The 17569-nt window shown below is 45.6% G+C and overlaps 1 long non-coding RNA gene across 3 annotated transcripts in view; it reads right to left on the bottom strand.

Annotated features, from left to right (window-relative positions):
- The window catches only part of LOC139054227 (uncharacterized), a 29954-nt gene extending 13714 nt beyond the window's left edge, over positions 1–16240 (bottom strand). For 2 of the 3 annotated variants that reach the window (XR_011511079.1, XR_011511081.1), the window contains exons 1-2: positions 5259–16240; positions 4942–5105 (exon numbers count right to left, since the gene is read on the bottom strand). This is a non-coding gene — a long non-coding RNA (uncharacterized lncRNA). The remainder of the gene's footprint in view (positions 1–4941; positions 5106–5258) is intronic. The other variant, XR_011511080.1, reaches the window with a different exon arrangement.
- Positions 16241–17569: the final 1329 nt, after the last annotated feature.

Below are 17569 nucleotides of genomic sequence, written 5' to 3'. Positions count from 1 at the left end.
TTTTAATAGCGTTTATTTACGACATTTATCAGACTTCCAGCGACATGTACTACGACTGCTGAACACGCTTCGCTTCATGCTAGAGCAACAAGCGGGCACCCTGAACAAGTTGTGCGATATACTACCTACTTCTTCAGTCACCGAATGCGCAGATCTCTTAGGCCATCCACTAAGCAGTCTTGAAGAACTGCAATAGTTTGACGACAAGCTCGATACTGAAAATTTAAGATCGTGGTAAGTTGTGTTTATTTTTTTTCATTGTTTTTTGTTTCAGTTCATCGAACTCATAATGAATATTCAAGATGTTGAAACAGTGCAGTTTTGCAATATTAAGAATGTCATGCGTTTTTCGTACATTGCTTACATGCTTTATGACTTATACTCTTTTCATATTCTAAAACAGTCACATCATTCAACAAGTTTCTTTGTTGAAAATAATTTATTCTCTTTTGTACACAGGTTCATGAGTTGGCACAGCTCGGTGGGAAAGATGCCTACTGGGCAACAAAATGAATCTTGTCATTCTGCATCACGGACGAGGTTGCGGCATAATTTTCTTGGATGGGTCGAAAAGGAAAACTGAGCTTCTCCGCCTTGAAGATTGCTAAAGCCATAGTAGGTGTGCTGTACAATACATCTTACTTTTGTGTTTTACATAGAATTAGCCTTCCTCAGGAAAAACGAAAACATGCTCATTGTTCTGATTTTTGCCACATACACCATACGAATGTCAGTTTTTTTTTAAATGCTGCCCGTTTATCTATTTTGCAAATTTGCAGTCAGTTATCACCATTGCTATGGGTTGCATATTTCAACACTGCAGGGATGCTGCAATTTCATTGTGCACTTATATTTTAATGTCGACTAAAGAAACCTACATGGTAAAAAATGAACAATTTGCTAACACTCTAAAGTTCCAGGCTTAGCTTCAGAAGCTAGAAACTTAAAATATTATAGTTTGTCGGGTAAAAAGCGAAGGGCATGAATAAATTGTAAGATCACCGTGCAGCCTTTCATTGCAAGGCGGTGTGAGGTTATTGAAATAGCACCCTACATAAAAAATGCAAAGCAATCATTTGACCGTTTTGCCTGGTGTTCTGCCTCACTATCATTTGAAAAAGCAAGTGCAACTGAAGTGCCCAACTCTACTCAATATAACAAACTTGTAATGTGTGGAAGGACTTTGAGTACGCAGTAATTTATTGCTCAGTTTTTTTGTAGGCTCAGCACACTGTTTATGACTCTTAAAATTTGTATTTTCGCCAAGACAACTGTTATTGTTGAGATGATTTAAGGAATCTTGTAAATTTCAGATGCTGCTCGCAAAGCACCAAAGGCAACTGCTGCTGACGTTGAGGCCTTTATCAAATCGTGGCTCCGGCACGCCCCTGAGCGCGTTGCCACCAAGTTTCAGAAGTCAAAGCAAGGACAATTTGATCGGGCAGCAGGTAATGGAATTCGCATTGTGGCATCATGTCAAATCCTGAACAGTGCACAATACTGAATGTTTTGCCTGTATTCCTAATGTGTAAGTGTTCTAAGCAGTCGATATGGTGAAATCTGTGTTGAGCGTGTGACCTACTTTTATACTCTTTGTATCATCTTCTGCCAGGCACAAACTGGCTGTACACAAACTGTACAGTGCACAAACTGGCTCGGAAGAAAGGCCCCAAGTTCCTTAATTCTTTTACCATCTTTGTTGCTGCCCTTGTCCACGTGTTTGTCGTTGTTCTTAGTCTTGTATAAATGTGTGTTCCCACTTTGCAGCAGACTGAAACCATGATAATTAGATGTTACACAGAAGACGTCCATAAAATCCCATTTCACAAGTAGTTCTGACAATCGTCTTTGTCATGGCATGTTTGCTGTTTCAGATACTGGCTGAAAGTGTCACCACGGCAGAGGGTCCAAGGCTTTCGCTGCACGCTATATAGGAGACACACGGAGGTTTGCTACGGCTGCGGAGGTTTAGGACATCATGCCGACGTTTGCCCTAATCCAAACAGCAAGTGGTGCCATGCCGCACGTGCGGACAGAAATCCCCAGCGGACGATCATCATTGTATTCCAAAGTGTTCGCTATGCGGAGGTCCACATCCCACTGCGGACTGAGTATGCAAAGACATATTTCAAGTCCCCTACATCGTCAGAAGGCGAAGACGCCAACGCCACCGGCGCGCCGAGAAGACGCAGGTGGCCCGAGGAATACAGTCACGCGACTTCAGCGTCTGCACAAGCGTCGCCAGCACCCTCAGGAGAGGCCGCTCCAGGACGCCATCTACGCGGCGGCGCAACGCCAAGCGGAGCCGCTCCTATTCAAGAGGGCACTCGGCGTCTCGGACGAGATTTCAGGAGGAGCTCGCCTGGGCGGATCGAGTCGCGAAGACGCCCAAACCCAGAAATGTAACGCGGTCGGTATCGCCAGAGCATAGTGCACAGCATGAAATTGAAATAATACATCAGGAGATTGCTAGTCTCAAAGAAGAGCTATGCAAGCAGAAAGTTGCGCAGGCCATTCCCAGCAGGCTCGAGGGTGCGAAAGCGGCGGATAACGCCGTGCAGAAAAGAACGCAGGAACCCAAAGTCGAGGTCAGCAAAGCCAAACGTAAGGCCCCCCTTCCACATGAGGACGACTCGGAGATGAGCGACTCGGAGATGGCCGGGGCGGAAAGCTCGCAGAACAAAATGCTCGAAGAGTTACTTAGGATTTCCAAAGAAAATCTGGCAAGCATTAACCAGCTCGCGCAGCGCATGGGAGCACTTGAGAGTAACGTAGGAGCTATAGAGAATAAAGCAGTAGCAGTTGAGAACAAGATGGCGATTAAGGCCAAGTCAAAGGATTCTACACAAGCTGCAGCTAATGATGATACTGGGACGGCCCCGAAGGGTCATCAAAACGAAAACTAGCAAAATGGCGGGCACTCAAAATGATCTAGTAATTTGGCAGTGGAATCGTGATAGCTTTCAAAGGCGCAAGACTTCGCTGCAACAGTACATTAAAGCTCAGGCCAAAAGGCCGCAAGTAATTTTGCTACAGTAAACACTGTGTGTTACACCCACCCTCGCCGGTTACAAATTGGTGGCGGTAAGGGGGGAGTTCAAGAGAGGTATAGCTACGCTAGTGAGCAAAGAGCTCGCATACGTTGAACATGACATTCAGTCAGGTCGCGGCAGAATATGGAGGCGCTTCTCGTTAAGGTTATCCCCAACAGCTGGCTTAAACAAAGCGTGCTCATCCTCTCAATGTTTACAGCCCGCCATCCGATCACAGACAGTCTTTCCACTCCCTGTTTATGAAGGCGGCTTCACTCACTAGACAGTCACCGTCAGTAATCGGGGGAGATTTCAACGCCCCACACAACGCATGGGGGAACATCAGGCAGACGGCTAAAGGCTCACTCACACCGGCGACTGACAGTGGTCGCAAAGCGACCAGTCGCAAATAGTCGCAAACGGTCGCTTTTGTCGAAAAGCGACTATCTTGGGTTAGTCGCTCTTTGCGCGATTTTTCAGTCGCGCGACCGTGGTCGCAAATATGATAAACCAATCAGCGGCGCACCGGAAGTGATCTTTTATGTGCCTACATCCGGCTTACTCTCACGTCGCGGCAAATACAATGTTCACGCCAACATGGAAGCTGCTGCGTATTCGGCAGAGTTGCTTATAGAGGCTGTTAAACAGTACCCGTACCTGTACAACAAGCTGCACCCATCATTCAAAGACCGTAACAAGAAGGATGTCGCATGGACCGAGATCGGAAACGTGCTCGGCATCTCCCGTAAGTACCTCAAGCGAAAGTGCAATATGGTTTCGGGTTTGTAACTATATGCGAAATGTGGAAGAGGCACGTTGCGGTGCATTTTCCACTGCTAATGTATTCCCGTTTATGAAACGTCCGTGTGTGGTCAGATCGATGTTGTTCCCCGGGCGCAGAGACTTATCGGGAAAAGCAACGCTACAAAATCGAGGCCCAATGCTTGACTATATAATCGCTTCCTGTTTATTTTGGGTACGCACGCCCTTCCTGCCAGCTTTATGCTTATATCCGCTGTTACTTGCACGTCTTTACAAATATCCGCTGTTACTTGCACGTCTTTAAGGAACTTAGCTTGAACGATGGAGCCTCGCGGGTGTGTTCATGAGTGAAGGAAATAGTGTGGCAACGTGCGGTTTCACTGGCGTTTCGCACGCTGTTATAAAAAATTTGTGAGTCTGCACAGCTACATATATTTGAATGTTTTTTTTCTGATTTACGTAAGCGTTGTGAAAAAGATAAATATTGCGGCTAACACACTACGAAGAAACGGAGAGAAGAGGCTTCCTTATAGCATACTTTATTCCGCGTGATCTCATGTTCCTGTCAACGTACAATTGCTTATTTATTTTGCAGGAACCTTTGCAGAAAAAAAGTTTAAAAACTTCAGAGACATTTTCAAGAGGAAGCAACAGGAGGTGCGCGATAAGCAGCGTAGTGGTGCAGGAACGAATGATGTCCCCACTATCAAATGGCCGCACATCGAGGCCATGCTGGAATTAACGGAGGTTGCATCAGAACCTGTGTTGTAAGTTTATTTTGTTGTCGCAATGAAACATTTTATTTTCATGCCTGCAAACGCACAGGCAAATGAAAGTTTCACAGGAGACATGCATGCTCAGCATACATTCAAATGCTGTTTGCGCTGGCAGGCAATAGACAATAACGAAATTTCTGTAGCCTCAAATTAACTTAGTTATCGCAAACAAAGCATTATTTCCATATACTGAATACTACAGGCTCTTGAGCCCTCACCAGATATGCAGACTTTAGACTTTAAGGAGCTGGATGTTTAATGTCTTGAAATGCAGACTTTAATTAGACTTTAAGGAGCTGGATGTTTAATGTCTTGAAATGCCACTTCCACTAACGTTGAGTAAAGATTGGGATGCAAGGACCCAGTCTCACCTGTATTGTGCGTCGCACACTACAAGGAGTGCTTTGCTGAATGAACCCTTTTAGTTATGATCAAGGGTTCCAGAATTTGCGGGGCACTCAACGTTCACGTGCTTCCCATCAATTGCCCCGACGCAGCATGGCATATTCCACCGCTCCTCAAACTCTGCGGATACCTGCAGCATAAGAGCCATTCCATGGCCGTTTCATATAAGGCAAATAATGTTTAACGTGATTTCTTTTATTAAATATGCCAAACAAGTAGTACGAACAAGCAATACGTTACAAATCAGCCTTATGAAACACCTAGTGAAATAAGTATCGCGTACCTTAAACCATTCATATGCGCTCTTTGCGGATGCTGAAGATACAGAGGAAGTTGAACGACATGTCCCGCTGCGTCTCTCCTGTGGCCAAGGACCTGTCAAGTCGATGAAATATACTTTTTTGTTAAGACATATGAATATACAGTCACCTTTTTTTTCCGCCTTAATCCTGAAAGCTTTTGGGAACATAAAATAACCGTACTGCGAATGTATTTTCTAGCACTATTTGTTGAGACATATATTCAATGTGGTGCAAAGTAATGTTTTTTAAAAAATAATCGCACATTACTACCCAAATCCAACTGTGCAAGAAGATATTCAGAGGTTATTATATTATGTACCTCGCCAATCGCCAATACAAAACTTTGCTATTTCTCGTGAAATCAATGCATGCTCCGTCATGCAAGCAACAACCTTGAGTGCCATAATTATCTCCCCCAGCCTAATGAAAAAAGAAATCCAACATATAAAGTGTATTTAAATCGGTTTGTGTATAAAAAAAAAGCGTAGGACTTGCTTTGAACTCACATCAATGTTCATGGCTCGTGTTGTGGCTTCTTTACATGCGAAGCATACGCACACGTGATTTATACTATTCTTGAGATGACATGCATTTTACCTGACGGTCATGGCTAGGCGATCATGAGCCGAGACTGCAGGCCTATAGTTAGTGTCTTCCTTTGCGATGCTGGGGCGCAGCAGTTCCAGGAACGTGTCGAATGTGCTGGGCGGCATTCACAGGAAGCTAAACAGCAGCAAAAGAAAGCACACAAACGGTGCCCCGATTCCCAGCCACCGCGAACTTTACCACTTACTCTCGATAATACTCCTCGTCATGCGCGCGGAGTTCGGGCAGGAGGCGGCTTGCATGGCCGGCCACTTCTCGCGAACGGAGGGACGGGCGCACCCACCAGCGTCGCTTCTTTTTCGGGGGCTTCCGCGCTGCCAGGAGTGACACCACGGCAGAGCACATCAGCACACTGACGACGTTTTCCTCTTCACTAGAATCGAAATCTATGGCTGTTGCCGGGAGACGAGCGAAGTGCGCGTGAACTGCGTAGATTCCGAGAGTTCTCGCTGAGAACAATAATCTCCGGGATTGCAACTTGCGGGGCGCGCTCAGCCGGGCTTGCCGGTGTGAACATCAGTCGCCTTCGGTCGCTTTTTGGTCACGAGTCGCAAATGGTCACGCGACCTCCTCAAGTCGCCGGTGTGATTGAGCCTTAAGGGTACAAATCTAGCGCGGGCAGTCGATAACCAAGCGCTAACAGTCATCCCCGATCCCCGTTTCCCCCCGACTAGGTACGTCGGTGGCTAGAAACACAACCCCCCATCTCGCCCTTACCAGAAATGTAGAGCAAACAATTTGAGATAACAAGCAAGAAAACCGGGCAGCGATCACTTCATCATTAGTGTTACCCTTCAGGTCAGAGCCTTCCAGGCCAGGGAATTTAGAGTGATGGACTGGGATGCTTTCCGTAAGCTCAGAAAGGAGGACATGGAGCTTCAGCAATCTCGTCGAGACACTCAGATCAGACGTTGAAAAGGCTACAAAAACTATTCAAACCGAGCTCGAGGTTTCCAGGATGGACCCGCACCTCGCACATCTCTTGGAAGCCAAAGCCTCCATTTTGAGGCGATGGAAAACACAATGGCTTAACCGGAGGTTGCGAAAGAGGGTTGCCGCACTTAACAGGGAGATTGAACAGTGCTGCACCGCGTTATCTAGGCTACAATGGGGTGAAATCTGCTCAGCAGTCAATGGGCGCATACGCACAGGGTGAAAATGGAATCTCCTTCAACACATACTAGATGACACAAAAACCAAACGCAAAGACAGACATTGTGCCGCCTCATTCACAGGTACAAACAAGGAGGAGGAACAGAACAAACGCTCTTAGACGAGGTAGCCAATAGATATCTCCCGCTAGGCGCAGCACGCTCAGAGGAGTATCCCAGCATCGAATGTGACGCGGTAACGGAGCTCGATGACCCCTTCACGGAGTCGGAAATCAGAACAGTACTTCACATCTTAAATAGCAGGTCGGCCTCAGGTCCGGACGGCATCTCAGACTACTAAGGAACCTGGATGATAGGTCAACTGAGCTGCTAACGAAAGATATCAACAAGACTTGGGAGAGCGGATGCGTCCCAAACGAGTGGAAAGCGGCCTAGGTTGTGCTTATCCTGAAACCTGGTAAGCCCCTAAACCTAGACAACCTAAGGCCGATATTGCTAACCTCTTGCGTAGGCAAGGCAGCGGAGCATGCGATCCTCCACAGGATCTAGGATTACACAGAACGCAAGGAACTGTTCCCGCACAACATGGTCGGCTTCAGGCCCGGCCTTTCCACACAGGATGTATTGGTACTCCTTAAGCACATTTTCGATAATAGTACTAGGGATGTTAGGGGGATCTTATCCCTTGACCTGACCAAGGCCTTTGACACAGTATCTCATCGATTTGTCCTGCAGGCCAGGGCCAGTCTAGGTCTGGGAGCAAAGTTTCAGGCTTTTGTTAGATCATTCCTCATGAACCGAACAGCCACCATCAGGATTGCGCTACTCAAGTCCACATGAGTTAGCACTAAAGGCCAGAGGCACTCCCCAAGGAGCAGTCATCTCCCACTTGCTATTCAACATAGTCATGAAGGGCTTATCGGAGAGGCTCAGATCCCTTCCTAATATAGGCAACTCGCTATACGCGGACGATATCACGACCTGCCTGGGAGGATCACTTGCATAAGTAGAGCACGCGCTGCAATCAGCCCTAGACGCAACGGAGTCCTACCTGGAAGACACAGGCCTCCAACTGTCCCGAAACAAATCTTAATTGTTACTATACAGGCCAGGCAGGCAAGGTGTTATACCCCTGACACACGGGCACTCTAAAGTCCTTTAGGTAAGGGGACATCTACCGGAAAGGCGTTCAAGTGCAGTGACACACGACAAAGGAGTATCTCCTTTACGGTAAAGTTCTTTGTCGGGAAAGGAGATCGCGCAACCACTTTTCGAGCGGAAAAGGAGTTACTCTCGCACACAGCGTGCACAACTCGTCAATAGAAGGAAACCTGCCACACAACTACGGTGCCCATAGGTATTTTTTACCTTGCGAATATGTTTTAATTGTTAGCGGTAATACAATTTGTCGAATAGTGAAGAGTTCCTCTAGCTATACTCTCAAACGCTCGCATAACGTCGCTAGTGCCGCCATGTTGAATTCCGGCGGTGTCGTCGTCGTTTGCTGCGCGCATGTGGTGTGTTCACGTCGCGAGATGGAGATTGCACAATCAGCGCCCGCAGGAAATACCCAGAAGAAACCACGCGTCCAGTGGTCCGAAAAGGCGACCTGGACGCTTATAAAGCTGTGGGAGGACCACCTGGACGCTTTACGAGGTCACAAACACAACGGCGGGGTGTACGATAAGATTGCCGAAAGCCTCAGCAGCATGGGCCTTCCCCGCACGCGGGCACAAGTCCACAGTAAAATAGATAACTTGACTCAGACATACAGGTGAGACGTCGATTTATTGTTCTCCTCGCTTAATGTGGTCGCGAGCCCTGTGCTTCTATGTTTAGCGTGTATTTGTGCTTGACAGAGAACCTGATATTTTATCGCTAAAGTCAAAGTTTCGAGATCGGTGCCCTGCGTGGTGTATGGTAGAGCCATGTTGCGTTATTGAATCAGTTGTGAGCGAAAGCGTGCCGACGACAGACAACGGGCAGTAGTGTCAGAACAGCTATGTTCGCATATGAAGTGTACGGCCGCAATGATGCCGCTAACGCGGCGGCTTCGTACCATGTGTCTCGTGGTTCTTCTCTTTAGGTCAGCCGGGTGTACTCGAGGTTTACAATTTCCACGTGTCTGATATCTTGGGAACCATAACCTTAAGTGTGCTTCAGTCTACACGAAAAAAAAAAAGACTGAAGCCTCGTGAGGTGAAAAATTGTGCCGTCAATGAAAAGGCACGTTGTTACCTCCTGTGCAAACAATAGCTAGGGATGTTCCCGCCTAGCATTTAATTGGCACGACTTTTAAGTATTTTGATTCATTACCAAAAAAAGCTGCCATGGTCAAAAGTACTCGTTTAGTTTGTCACACAGGTGAACTTGCTTTCAGGCAGCAATAAAATTCTGATAAGCTTGCATACTTTTTTAATGTATTTCTACGCTGCTCATTGTAATGTCCTTTCTTTTGGTGCTTGACAACTGAAATCGATTGTGATCTTCTTCGTTTTAGAAAACATGAACGAGACCCAACAACTGGGTCTTCGCCACCGACGTGGCCGTACTTCAACGAAATTAAGAGATTTATTGGGCGTTTACCTATAAACGACTCATCCCTCATAGAGGAGAGCTGCTGCAACAGCAGCAGTCACACTGTTCAAAAGGTATGCAATGAATAAACCACCATTGTGCAACTTGCCTGCAATCAGTAAATGCTCATGCATTTACGCTTATGTTTTACCACAATTTCACTCACAGAAGTTTACATTTCTTTTGAGAAAGTTGTGAAACTTTGTCTCCCCGATTTGGCTGCGCTTTCTTCACAAGTGAAGTCGCTTTCTGCACTGCCAAATTGAAGAGACCTTTGCTTTGCGTGATAAAGGTGCTTTTGTTACTTTAAGCTTTTTTTTTTTGAAGGGTGCCCCTAGATGCCCAGAAAGGCTGTCGTGTTTGGTGCAATATTGTACTGCATCATAAAAAATTCTATCCCCATTTGTGCAGTTCATTTCTTCAATGTAATTATCAACAGGTGTGATTGTGGCTATAACGAAGTGGCCGTGTCTGTTACACTTAAGAGGCTGCTATGCGCTGCCTCTGGTGAAATATTTTGCTTGCAATCTGTGTAGCAGTTTTTTTTTTCTTAAATGTTTACAGCTGATCTCTGACATGGAAAGCGGACTCACTTCAGACATGACCGACAGTAAAGGCACATGGTGCCAGGAACGCCGGCAGAAGAGCCACCACCACCTTCACCACCGTGCAGTCTGCTCTGAGCCCCGAAGCGAGCACAGCAGCGCGCGTAACGAGGAAGTGACGGCGGATCATGATGACAGCGACTGAAATTCAAGGTGCCATACTTGCTGAGCAGAGAATGCTGCAAGAGCAACTTGAACGGGCGCAAGAAACCGAATTCAAGCTGCGAAGCAAACACCTGCAGCTGCAAGAAAAGCTCGTAAATGCAGTTGTTGGTTTTTTTAATAAAACTCTAGGCAGAACAAATGGTCACTTTGTTTTATTCACGAGTATCAGCACAAAGCACTTGCATGTTGGGGCCCTATTTCTAGAAGTGAGCTACCAAGGTCTACACGCTCTGTCTGAAGTAGTCCACGAGTGCAGAACGCACACTGGCTGCATTTCCAATTTCAGAATCGCTACTACGCACTGGTTGGGACAGTTGGTTGTTAGACTGTTGTACTTCCTGGATCCACTGAAACTGAACTGCATCATTGAAATGCTCACAAATGTTGTTGAGCACGCAGCATGCGCGAATCACCAGGCGGGCATTGTCAATATCACATTCCGTTTTCTTCGACGTGAAGCGAAATCTTGCGAAATGACGGCTTCGCAAGACTCTCGATAATTGCCATTCACCGCTGATCGTCCGACGCCAAAGACAGTGGCCACGACTCGGTCCTCTGCCACGGAGCACAGTTTGAATAAGCCGATGGCCACCACTTTTTCCACCGCAATGCACTCGCGCATATTCGTTGTAACCATCTCCAGCGAAGGACGCAGACAGTCCACAAGATAACGGAAGGTGGCTGGGCTCACTCGAAAACTTTGCTTAAAGTGGCCGTCACCGAGGCAGGGCACTGTGTCTTCAAACCATCGTTCGTTGCGCACGTAGGTCCACCTTTCGCGGTTGGCGGCTCGAAGGGACAGTGCCGAAGCTGTCAACATGAAGCTGTTCATGATGAGTCGACGTTTGATGGTTTCCACTTTCGCCTTTGCGGCGTTTATCTCATCTTCAAGGGATCCGAGAGCGACAGGCATCAGAGCGACTTCAACTCTTGCTTCGTCGCTAGCGCTTCGCTGAGTCATGTTGCAACTGCAGAGTTCTGTCACGCGACCACAGTTGTTGGAATAACATATTGAATAAAACGCGTTACGCCTGCGCGCACGAAGTAAGGGACGACAAAGACGTGAAAAAGGACGACAGAAACGTGGGCATCACCAGAATAAACAGCACGCACCGCAAAACACCGGCTACACATAGTTGCTGTACCAAGTTAAATGGCTGCTAACAACGCAAAAACACGAATAAAATAAACGACTATAAGCATTATTAGCCATCAACAATGAAAAATATATATTTTTAGATTCTACAGTAGCTAAGTGTAATTAAATACGCAGCTTTTCAAGAATGTTTTCTCTCTTGTGGCTTTAACAGCCAGCGCTATTTTTCTTGCAGCGTTCACCTGAGGAATTACCTAAAGAAGTTTAGTGCGGTGCCGTGTGTCATCGGCGCAACTCCTTTCTGCAACGGGTCCTTCAGAGTAGCGAAAGGGGTTTACTGGAAAGGACTTTAGTTTTGCCCGTGTGTCAGGGGTATTAGGGGGCTCACCCCCCTTTAACCAACTTCCGATATTCCTCTTTGCAAGAAACGAGCAGCACATTCCTCAAGTCGAATCTATCCGAATCCCAAAATTACTGATTGACGCGAGAGGATGTAACGCCAAAACGCTCACGCGCATCAAGGCCAAAACCGAAAGTATGCTGAGACTCGTTGGTAGAGTATCCGGACGAAAGAAGAGACTAGGTGAAGACAACCTCCAAGTATTATTCATTAAGCCTGGTCACTGATGTGCAAAGCTTGTGGTTAAGTTTTGATGTCCGCACGTTTCAGAGCTATGTTTATTAATTCAGGCTGTTCTTATTGGTTCTTCGATGCAGGAGACAATGCCTACGAAATTATTGGCCCTGATGACGAGAGCCCTCAAGGGGCAAACGACATCTCTGTTGCAGAAGTGAGCCCGATACCACCTGAAGTTACCATGACAGATGACACGGCAGCAATAGATACAGAGACTGCCATGTCTACTGCAGCTGCAACAGTGTACGAGGCAAGCAGCAGCGCGTCAGCATCAGCAGCAGTGTCAGAAGGAACCGCACCAGGCCTGGTAGGGCAACATGTGTGCTATCACTGTGACTTTTTTTGTAGTGCATACAACTCATTTGCTCAACATACAAGAACTTTTCACCACGACTGTGAGCCAGTGTTCTTCTGGAGCAAGTACAAGACTAAGTTAGGTGTTATAACACAGTACAAGCGTCACTTTAAAATATGCAAACATATTATAGTTGTTGCCTCCCCAGCCAGCCCACATAGCGCAACAATGTGGAACACATAGTGGGACACACCTCTCCCCCATTAGAAGATAGTCAGTGTTGTTGCTATATTAACTGGTTTTTGTAGGCAACTAGAAGGACAACACAGGTGTCATAAGATTTTTGTTGATGTTGTTGTTGGAGAGGTAAAAAAGAAGTTTGATGCAGCTGAAGTGTCAACTGATATTGAGCAAATCAAAAGCAACTAACTGAGAAAGCAACACTATCAAAATTTGGGTATCTATGTGCCGCCAACTCTAGTAAGGATGGCTTAGGACAGAAGTACGATGCAAATCACACAGACACTGCTGTTGCATCACTGGCCACAGTGAGCAGGAACTTGTATAGGACAAGAGAGTCAACTGAAACGAACATTATGACATAGTGTCATGCTCCCATGTGACCACCTTTCATGTTATTTTGCATGATACAGCTCAACCTCCAGAAACGAGACTGCAACTTGTCTGTAAAAAAGCTTTCACAAAAAATTATTCATAACACTATTAACATAGCAGTATCCTTTTTCTGTGGGTTCGAGGTTCTCGGATGTTCATTAATGCAAAAAGTGAGAAAATATAAGAACACCTGTCGTACTTACACCTCTTTAACGAGTATGAGGGGGACAGAACGTTTCTAGTCATGCATCTTCATCATACTATCAAGTTTTAAATGCCTTTTACAATTATTATTACCAGTTATACCCGAGAGAGAGTAAAACATCTTTATTAATAATATTTGAATGGCGAGAGCAGTGGGGGAGGAACCCTCAGTCCAGGGTCCCTAAGATGATTCCGGCGATGTTTCGAGCCCGTTGTATCACAGCTCGGAGAACCTCGGGAGATGCGTCGCGGAGGGCATCGTCCCACAGCTCTTTGTCGCGTAGGGGGTAAAGGAGAGTTGGCAAGCGAGGAAATAGGTTTGCAGTGCACTCAATCGTGACGTGGAAGATTATGAGCGAGCTGCCACAACCAGGGCAACGATCTGCATAACAGTGTGGGTAGAGTTTATTGAGAGAGACAAGATTTGGAAAAGTTGCGGTTTGTAACTGGCGTAATGCCACTGCGAGAAGGACGGCGGTGGTGCGGCGTGGGAGCGGCGTGGGTGCGACGAATGCGTGTATAATGACGGAGTATGTCTTTGTAACGGAGCAAGGGATCCCCCCACTCTGAACTAGTCGCCGTGCATTGTTTGCATGTAGCAGGTGTAAAATCAGGTCAGTTGGATCAGATGCCTTATCTGCAAGCGAGCCCTATATTTAAGAAATTTGAATTAAAATAGGTACGTTAGACGCAGTCTTTCAGCACTTTATTGCGTGTGGTTTAAGCGTTGCTCAATACTTTTGTGGATGGCAGTTTCAACCGGCGCAGCACTGCGCTTTGCCACAGTCACATGTGTCTTCAAAGCGGTGTTTACCAGTTTATTGATCTGTTTGTGTATGCATAGAGCACGTTTTTAATTTATATTTTTCCGCATTCTTGTGCTTGCACTATGCTTGTATAAGGCAGTTACAAAATGTGCGTCACTATAACGAACTGTTCTGCTGAGCTTATACTTGCAAATAATAGTGTTCAGATGGCCGCACTTCTATGTAGGTACACCGCTAGCTTTGTGTATATTCTCATGTTTGTATAAAGCTTATATAAGCTAGTTACAAAATGTATGTCACTAAGCATTGTGATATTCTTTAAAGAAGTGCTTGGTTGGTTTTACACTTGTGAATTAGTACTGAGGCGGTGGTATTTCCATGTAGGCCCACCGCTAGCTTTCTGTGTGCTCACGTGTTTGTATTAAGCTTTTACAAGGGAGTTACAGCATGTACGTCACTAAGCGCTGTGATACTTTTTAAGGAACTACTTTGTTGGTTTTACACCTGTGAGTAATAGTACTCGGGTGGCACTAGTCATGTGTAGGTACACAGGGACCATTTGTATACATTATGCTCATGTAAAGCAGTTACAAAGTGTATGTCACTAATCGCTGTGATATTTGTTGAAGAATTGCTGTGATGGTTTAACACATGTGAATAATAGTGGTCAGGACACAGTACTTGCGATGTATAGTTGTACTTATACAGTGCCAAGACATGGGCTGTATACGTACCAAAAGAAATGTATGTCATTATATTGTTGTAATTATTACTGTTTCGATTTTATTACACTACAATAAAATTGTTTCTTGAATCTATTGAGGTATGGCAATTTGTCATGCAACCAAACTGAGGACCTGAACTTGTGCATACAAATAAACAGCTAATTTAAGAGTATACTGCTGATATTCTACTAAACCAGTTTAACAAATCTTGTACTGCAATGCTGGAAAAATGACAGAGCTGACTGGGATGTTCAGAAAGAGTTCTGCACTGGCTGAAGGACTGCCCCACACTGGAGTTGGTAATGTTGCGTTTATTGGAGTAAACGGAAAGTGCACTTCTATTAAAAATGCGACAGGCAGTGCAGAAACGTAAGGCAGACGAGCAAATGTGGCATATTTTTTTCAGTGCCCTCCATGCCTACTACTGCATTTCTAGTCTTCCTGTGCTCTCCGTATAAGTCCCTGTTCAGCCGAGGTTTTTACTCCATGACAGTTGTTCTACAGGGTTCGTAGCAATATTGAAGCAATAAATTCAAGGGCTTTCAAGGACTTTCGAGGCCCGAACATAGTAACTTCAAGGACCTCATGCGATGTGTTTAGTAGCTTGGAGAGGCAATAACTTGTTCAACAACGACATCGTTAACGCAAACAAAAGAAAACAAAACAAATCGCATTTCACTGTATTGAAACATTTGAAAGACTGTTAATTTGCCTTTCACCGCCCTTCACTAAACGCACAGTGTCTTAATGCACACACAAGGAGGCATTTCAAGAAAGCGCTCGAAGTTTCTCTGCAATAGCATAATTAACTTCTTGGACCTGCAACATTTGCAGTTTTTGAACACTGTTTGATTTGACAGTGTATGTGGTGTCATTTTTGCCTCAGCTTTTCACCATCAAATAAGCAACAGTCATTTCTAGTTCCTTTTTATTCTCTGTAGCTCTCGATTTGCTCCTCACGGCTTCTCTTTGAATGCCTCAACTGTTGAGCTTCCTGCTTCTGCTTCAAGTACATTTGTTACCGGTTCCATGTGCCTAAAACTGGTATCCGTGGCTCCTTTGTAATTTCAACTATAATGATGCCGCTTTCTTTCTATTACCTCTACATACCATTCTCTGTGACATGCGAGAGAGCCACAGAAGAAAAAAAACGCTTTCCAATGTCTGCTAAATCTAGCCAAGTGTACAAATTTAAGGACTTTCCAGTACTTCTAAAAATTCAAGGGTTTTCAATGCCTCGAAAATAGCATATTAGAAATAAGGGGTTTTCAAGGATCGCTACAAACCCTGGATTCTAGCACATAAATAATTTTACAAGCCTATTTTTGCAAGGAATACGGAAATTCATGCTTTTCAACTAACGCTGCACTATATCTGTACATTGATGCCACGACAGCGCAACCATTTTGGAGTAAAGGACATTGAAAGCCTTTAACACCACTCTTTTTTTTTTCTACGGAGCTTCCTATTGCCTAGATAAGTTTAAAAATGTGCCTGGTTTTGATGGGCGTTTCTTCTACATTTCCCGTGAAAAGCAGATGACTAACCTCCGTATTCAGAAATGCATCTTAATTTGAAGCTCATGCTTGACTTGATATAAATGACGCCTGGTGCGAACGCCCCCCAAGACGCTCATTGCGTTTCTTTTGGTGCGTTCACGACCTGCGTCATTTAGATCAAGCACGGGCTTCAAGTTAAGATGCATTTCTGAATACGGAGGTAAGCGTGTACAATTCGGAGCAACGCACTGTTCCACTGACACTGAGAGGAAACGGGGAAAACAAAGTTAACCCCCCATGCTCCGAAACTTTCGTGCACCTGTGGTGTGCATGTAGCGTGGAAGAAGAAACAGCGCAAACACAAGGACGACGAAAAAGCATAAACCACGCCAGCGCTACGTGGTGTGGTCCGTGTTTTTTCCGTCGTCCTTGTGTTGCGCTGTTTCTTCTAAAATGCCCAAGCAACTAGCCGGCAAGTCCATCCTGTGCGTATATATTGAACACACGCATGAGCGTAGATGGTCTTCGAAGCTTTTAGAACGAGCACTGCCACAGGATACGAGCAGTGCACGCGTAACAAGTGGATACATTAGTAATTTAAACATGCGTGCCGATGCATGTGACGCGGCTATCGGCAGACGCAGTCTCCAAATGATGGAATGCGTGCGCTCCAAAACGCTAACGATCCGCTGGTAATGCAGGACAACCGCTTACAGCGGAGTGAACCGAACTCTAAACTAATGCACTTGAAAAGAACGCCTACACGGCAGTGTGAGGCACGTCGAAGTGCCTGGTACTGGCGTCGAAGTTGACCATATACGAAAGGAACTGGCGGAAAAAATAAACAAATGCTCACCAGTATACGCGCGAATTAAATTCACATACGTGGATGGTTGGCGCGATACTTTGTATCCGCGTATTTTCGGAGAACATATAATGCATGGACTGGAGAATCACTCGATCATGAGCTGAACGGCACATTTGTTATTTTCCTGCCGTGACGACAAGCCGTGAAGAATAGTTCTCACGTTGTCGTCTACGTTGTCTTCCTTCGTCAGTCGTAGCAAGGAATGGAAATGATGCAAACGCAAACATATTCCAATACTCAACAGCACAGCGCACTGCAGAGAAACGCCAGCCACCGTCGCCGATTCCTCAAGTACATTTCGTAGATATAAACCCTAAAAGAGCCCTAGTGGGCGTGGCGCATGGCGCTGTGGTGTAATGGGTACGATGTGTGCTTTGAATTGTATAAATGCGAGTGTACGTGGGTTCGAATCCACGTGACGTGTATAGAGTATTGTGAACTATGTGATTGCCTTGTTGATTGTGTTCTAATTAGGTTATGTGACTCCCGATTGCGGATTAAGTGTAAATTCGATTTTTTTT

The sequence above is a fragment of the Dermacentor albipictus genome, chromosome 1 (genome assembly GCF_038994185.2).
Source record: "Dermacentor albipictus isolate Rhodes 1998 colony chromosome 1, USDA_Dalb.pri_finalv2, whole genome shotgun sequence".
In the NCBI taxonomy this organism is placed as follows: domain Eukaryota; kingdom Metazoa; phylum Arthropoda; class Arachnida; order Ixodida; family Ixodidae; genus Dermacentor; species Dermacentor albipictus.
Note: the sequence above shows the minus strand (reverse complement) of the source record. Positions and strands in the feature narration are given on the sequence as shown.